This window comes from Ischnura elegans, chromosome 5, assembly GCF_921293095.1.
Source record: "Ischnura elegans chromosome 5, ioIscEleg1.1, whole genome shotgun sequence".
Classification (NCBI taxonomy): Eukaryota; Metazoa; Arthropoda; class Insecta; order Odonata; family Coenagrionidae; genus Ischnura; species Ischnura elegans.
In genome coordinates, this window is record NC_060250.1 from 97,940,081 (window position 1) to 97,947,708 (window position 7,628).

Consider the following 7,628-nt stretch of genomic DNA (forward strand, 5'->3'; position numbering starts at 1 on the left):
TATTTTCTTTTTAAGCAGGGGTTCTGGATACTTTCGTTTGAGGAGAGCATGATGGAGGTTCTGTGTGGCTCTTTGAAGAGATGGTGAATTGTTGCAGATGCGATGGGCACGGACTGATAGGGAGTAGGGGATTGCGTGTTTGGTGTGAGGTGGATGGCAACTGGTGTAGTGCAAGTATTGTTCATGGTTGGTGGGTTTTTTGTGGATGGAGGTGCTGAAGGTATTGTTTTCAAGGCGGATGTTTATGTCAAGGAAGGTGAGGGAGGAATCAGAAATTGATGAAGTGAAAGAAACGGATGAGGTGGAGTTGAGGGATGCAATGAAAGTGTCTAGCGAGTCACGCCCATGGGCCCATAGTAAAAAAATATCATCGATGAAGCGGACCCACAGGAGAGGCTTAAGGGTTTGGGAATTTAAATAAGAGTTTTCCAGGTGACCCATGTAGAGAAATCTTCTCCTTTCTTAAAAATTTCGGCCCCGCAGAAGGACTAAGCCCCTCCGATATTAATCTTCTATCACCTGCCGATTTCAACACTCCACAATTCTATCTTCTCCCCAAAATACACAAACCCAATAACCCTGGCCGTCCCATTGTGTCTAGCCGCAATTCCCCAACCGAAAGAATATCAGCCCTTCTAGATCACTACTTGCAACCTCTTGTCACCACCCTCCCATCTTTCATAAAAGACTCCTATCATTTCCTAAGCATACTTAACTCAACCCCTATCCCTACCGGTACCAATCTCCTAATGGCGACAATTGACGTCGTTTCACTTTATACTTCCATTCCCCACCACGAAGGCCTCAATGCCCTCAACCATTTTCTTGCCCAACGCCCTCAGCCTCACTCTCCCTCCACCAACTTCATCACCCAATTAGCTGAACTGATTCTAAACAAAAACGCCTTCAACTTTAACGACACCTTCTACCTACAGAAGCGAGGAGTCCCGATGGGAACCAGAATGGCCCCAGCCTACGCAAATCTCTACATGGGTCACCTGGAAAACTCTTATTTAAATTCCCAAACCCTTAAGCCTCTCCTGTGGGTCCGCTTCATCGATGATATTTTTTTACTATGGGCCCATGGGCGTGACTCGCTAGACACTTTCATTGCATCCCTCAACTCCACCTCATCCGTTTCTTTCACTTCATCAATTTCTGATTCCTCCCTCACCTTCCTTGACATAAACATCCGCCTTGAAAACAATACCTTCAGCACCTCCATCCACAAAAAACCCACCAACCATGAACAATACTTGCACTACACCAGTTGCCATCCACCTCACACCAAACACGCAATCCCCTACTCCCTATCAGTCCGTGCCCATCGCATCTGCAACAATTCACCATCTCTTCAAAGAGCCACACAGAACCTCCATCATGCTCTCCTCAAACGAAAGTATCCAGAACCCCTGCTTAAAAAGAAAATACTCTCTCCCTCCGAACAGTACACCCCACGCACCAAAAAAGAACAAAACCACAGGAAACTGAATCTCACCACCACATTCTTCCCGGGCTCTCAAAAAATTAAAAAAATATTAAAAGATCTGTACCCTATCATCAGCAAAAACAAAATCACGGCTGCTCTTCTTCCATCCTGCCCCTCCATTGCCTACAGAAGAGCATCCAACTTAGGTAATATTTTAAAATCCACCCGCCCCCTCCTACGGCACGCTCTGCCCCCACCTTCCTCCCTGACTCCATGCAACCGCCCCCGCTGCAAGTGCTGCCCCCTGCTACGCCCCACCACTTCACCTGTCATCAATAGATCCTCCTCCACACCATCTTGCACCTCCTTCAACGTTGTATACAGGCTATTTTGTAATTTTTGCCCCGCATACTACATAGGAGAATGCACCACGCCCATATCCATCCGTATGAATAACCACAGGCACTCCTGCAAAACTCCCCCCTTTCATGAACCCATCCCCATTCACACTTCCTCACACAACAGTACCTTCGACCAATGTTTTTCCCTAACCTTCATTGAAGTTTTGCCAGAGAGGGCAACTATCATCGAGGTGAGGACGAGGGAGATGGCCCACATCTGGGTTGAAAAGGCGTTTGAAACGCCCGGGCTAAACATCGCCCATTAAAAGCCGAAACAAACCCTACCCTCCCTTTCCCCCCCTCTCCCCTTCCCCTTCTTCCACCCCCACTACCTCACCAAGGAGGGCGACTGGAGGAACTTACCCGGCCTGCAGCAGTTCACCTTCAGCACTGAGGATAGCGGATCAATCCGCTGAAACGTCTGAACGTTTATTTGTGAGTGTCCCTTTTTTACGTGTGTCTATGTTTTTAGTAGTACAATTTTTGTTCGTTCGCCTCGATCGGTCACATTTATATTATCGCTTAGTGCGCTTTCATCAAGACTTTATATATATATATATATATATATATGCATATAAATTCACAATAATATATATGTACACTAATACACGGACCATTTCATTTATGCCAGTTTTTTTAACAAAGACTGAATACATGTTTCCTTTTTTACCATACATGAAGCTATACTCTATAAACATCCAAAATGATAGGTTACAACTTGGAATATAATATGAGTTACAAATCTAATACAAAACTTCGATTTTATTTATGAATATTATCTATTTCTTTAGCAGCTTTAGATTTTTCCTTTTGTTTTATTAAATTTATAAATACTTTGGTACCTCATATAATAGTTTAGAACCTAAATAAACAAAGGACCTCTTTTATAATGTTAGGTTTGGTTTTGGAGTCATTGCACATCGATTCCTACATAACCTCTTCGGTCCTGACGTATTGGATATAATACATCGACGTTTGAATTTTTGACTGCTTGGCTAATTGAAATGTCGTTACCGTACTTGTTCAGTACTTAATGACAAAATTCAGCATCATACAGAAGCATGATTCACAGAAATCGCTAATATTGTTTACTAACATCTAATTAAATATAAAAAATGAAATTCATACAAAAATAACGGTTGATATGTCCCGGGACTGAGGAGGTTAAATGATATTTACCACTGCCGGTGCTATCGGGAATATTGCCGCTTTTAAAATAAAATAATTTTCATCATCATCGTTAGTCATCAATCCTAAAATCGGTTTGACGCAGGTCTCCATTCCCCTCCCGCATCTCCTTGCCTTTTCATAGCAAAGTATTTCTTTTGTATGTTTAACATCCTTCATTACCTGTCCTACGTAACTACGTCCCTTACCCTTCATCCCTTCCACCTGTCCTTCTGCGGTTGTTTTGATCAAGTCATCATGCCTCATAATGCGGCCAACTAAGTTGTCCCGTATTCTGCTTAAGGTTTTCGGAAGTCCTTTCTTCTCTCCCGTTCTTCCTAGCACTTCCTAATTGCTTACGTGGCCGATCCATTTTATCCTCATCATTCTACATAAAATAATTTTAGTTCTAAAAAAATTACTTTTTAGATTACTGTGACTAAGGGGTGAACTTTTTATATTTATCATCGTCCTGATCGTCATTACCCTCTCTGGGATAGATCTCACGATCTTAGATTCTCACCCTCCACGGAACACCTCGGGACGAAAAAATCCTCAGACGACCGCAAACTTCCGTGGTGGGACATTCCTGCGAGTTACGAGCGCAAGGGAGATCAAACTGTAGCGTCGATATGCCCTTCCTGGGGTGCGGTGTCCGTCTGGCGCTAAACACACGTGAAGAGCCATCAAGCAGAGCCGTTTTCGCAAACCCAGGAGAACAGACGAGTGGGGTACACGATTTCAAAATTAAACCGCTCGTAACGAAGTCCGCCAAGGGGTCACACGAGTTTTACGGCCGTTCTAGCGGACATGGTGCTGCACTACGGCAGTTCTCGTAAAACGTAATCGGATGGCCTCAATTTGGAAAGAACACCTTGACCAGGATCAAGGGAAAATCTGCACCCCTCTAGGTGAAAAAGTCTTTGGGTGGGTTTAGGAACCCACTCTGCCTGATTTTTTAAAACACCTTTTTAAAAATTTCACTTAGATTTCACCATTACGTGCTTAAAAAACGTTGAGAAAAGTTATGATTAAGGCTGTAAATTTGGAAGGATATTAGAGTTTATGAGGGAATAACCATTTCGAACTTTGTAAATATAGGGAATGAGATGACAGCAATCGGAAGGCGAAAGGTTTTTATGATGCATGCGGAGGCTTTTGAGCATATAACCGTTTACTGTGAAGTGTAAGTTCTTTAAAAGACTAAAAGGCACGAAAATCGGGTATGATATTATTTTTGACGTTATTAAATAATTTATCTCCCCTGATGAAGTTGTAAATAGTGAAATACTTCTATGAATACCAAATATTATGGTTTACTGCACATAGTCAATCAAAATATGCTCAACTGAATCGTAATTAACGATTTCATTTTCTGATAGATGTCAAATAGCAAATTCCGTATACAGTTTACTGCCAATTTCGTTGAAATAACGTAATTTGTAATTAATTTCTTTAAAATGTGTTGCTAGATTATTCGGAGTAGTTAAAATTACTGTTTTTCATTTTTTTCTTCCTGCCATAAACCGTAAACATTTACTTATTCGTTGTTTTTATTCTTTTGTTTTTATATTTTTTTTATGTTATTATACATTTTTTTAATAAGATATACAGTGGAACTTGGTTATAACGGCATCGGCTGTAACGTCAACTCGGGTTTAACGTCACATTTTATACAGACCAGCCAAAATTGAACATTTTATGTTGTACGAAAACCCGTTTATATCGTCAACAAATATTGCGACGCTCGGGTATAGCGTCAAAAATTTTGCGATTCTTAGGTTGAAAAAGTGGTAGTGTGATTGTATTATGGCCCAAAGTTCATAGAAACCATGTGTAGAAACATCAAAAGCAAAAACAGGTCACAAGCTGGACGTTGAGCTGGTGACGGGAAGCAACTCTTTTGTTTATATTTGCAATATTTAATTGTGAATATCATTTTTTTATTAACGCTTTCTTTTATTATACATATACCAATGTACGAGTAGATTTCAATAAACAGTGTTGTATATTGCAGAACATTTGGGTTTTTACTTTGTCCTTTCACTAAGATTTAAGGCTGCTTTCTTATAACGTCACTCGGATATAACGTTAAAAATCTTCTGGTCCCTTTGATGACGTTATAACCAAGTTCCACTGTATATGAATTTTAGTGAAGATATATTGTACACTTTTCGCCTTATCTCGACTTTTTCGATATTGCTGACAGTTGCAGGTTACACGTAAGTTTTACGTCGACCGGTGTAAATTCACGTAGGATCACCGTTCTTTAAGAAAGGCTTTGGCCAATAATATTGCAAAATTTCAATTATGAAATTTGTGTTATACTAGCAGACAATGCTGAACGATAGGCAGCGATTCTTCCGGGTTTCCTTCCGCGTTTGTCCATTTTACTGGAAAATATTTCGCCAACGTTCCAGTTATAGTGCGAGCTGGAAGTGTGGGGAGGGTAGTCCTATTTGATCTCAAATCGTATGCCCTAGTACGGGAAAAATCCCGGCGGGGAGACTTTTCACTCTCTTATTCAGCTATGCCCTTTTGTACCGAATTATACAGCTTAAGATATGCGAGTTTAATCCTGAGATTGTGTTACTAGGGGAAGAAATTTTTTTAACTGAAGTGTCGATGCAGAAATTTGGTCGTCTTCATATACACCCTGTTTGGCGCCTATTTTGTGGAGGTGTGCCCTGATTGGTCGAGATCTTTGAAGTCCCTATTCCATGCAATGGAGAGAGAGTAGCTGTCTTCACGATTGAAGTTCTTGGGTGTTTCGGCGATTTCAATTGCGTCCCAAATGATCATTGAGTAATAGCGGCCTTCTTTATTCAATAGAGAGGCGTTGTCGGAGTCAATATTGTGGGTCGATCCACTCCATTGGGGATGCTGAACGATTCCTTACATGGAACTATTATGAAAACAATAAGTTTTCTCTCCCACACCTAATTATTATCATCGGGTGATAAGCGAGCCTAAAACTGCTCACGGAAGTAGTTTCTTTTTTATGTGAGGATGGTTTGAGATATTTTTCGCAGACTATGGGGAAAGGAAATTAAGTCCTAAAAGGTCCATTTGACAAATATATAGGAAATATTGTTGCGCTCTAAAATAAATGATCTAGGAATTAACTATTGAAAGTAACGGCCAAGCGAATGGACATCACCAAAAATCAACGGATCACTCAAAAAGCATGACGGCGTCACACTTAAATATAAGCATTTTCTTTATGAACACTATGCCTTTGGGGCATACTGAATATTCAGAGGATATTGGTGCTTCATATTTTCCATGTTTGCCGATAAATACCATTGAAACACCGCAGAATAAGTTCATTCGTCTTTTTACGTAATCGCTGTCCTCTGAACGCCAATTCTTGCTCACATCTCTCGCAATAGACTTATATTTGATGAGGGCTACTAAAGGATACTTCAGTTTGCAATTAAATCCGTAATTTGAGTAGATAAACTGGAACGTGCTCTGAAAATGTTTATTTTTCAGATATCTCGGTCACCTTTTTGTATTTCTTGCTATATCCCTGTCGAAATCCTTAAAAATAAAGAAATGCATCAAAACTATGCGATCAATTGAACCCCTTACGCAATGATGTTAATAACCCCGTAATGTTAATTCAGTAGGCATGTAGCTATTATCAGGCAATAGAATATTGTCAGTATTGAACATACATTCAGACCAGCGGTGAAACCAATGAATGCAGACTTGGTGGAATTGAACGATTTCGGCAACGACAACGACTTGACTTCTCTTAGGTACCTTGAACGTTTAAGCTGAGGAGCAATTGATTACTAAGCTGGTATGATACTAGTGTTATTCCTGGGTGCACATACTCGGAATATCTGTGAAGTGAGTACTGAGTTAGGAAGGGAGATAAAAGGAGGATTGGAGAGAATTGTGTTTCGTAAGCGAGGGAGGCGAAGGAAGGGAATGGGATTTATAGATAGAATGAAAGAAAGTTGGCCTTATTGCGAATGGAAGAGGAGAGTACGAGTTGGGATGGGAAACTGATCGCGATGGTCTGAAAAGTACTGCATGTGTGCCTACCTAAACCGGCAGAAAACTTGAAAAATATATATACACAAGATTATCATAGAATAATGGTGGGGTTTTGAACATAGTTTAAATGAAAACAGAATTACTTTAAGTTAATGCTTTATATTTTTCGAATTTTTCACCTTTAACAGTGTTTTCACATAATTTATTAATTTCGATATGTACGCCGTTATTCGCTCAACAAGAGAGAAACCTGGCGTCGACATTAGCCTACTCTTAACGAGAGGCGCCAAGGGACCACGGCTTAACGTCCCATCCGACGCACGGAGTGCTGCACTTGAAGTGCCCTTCTAAATTTTCAGTAGCTGGTCGATCCCTGATGGAGTCCATTGAGGAGTTGGAGTTGTCGAGGAACTTTGGGCGCACATATAGTACTTTATAAATTACGAGAAAAAAACTGTTTGAGACAACAAATTCGAAAAAAAAATAAATTACGAGTATTCCTGTTTTCATTTAAACCATTTCCAAAACCGCCCCTTTTATTTTCTGATAGCCCTGTGTGTTGTGGAGGTAAATCACGATGCATAAATTGCCCGTTGTTCTACCTATCCTGCACTAGGTCCTTC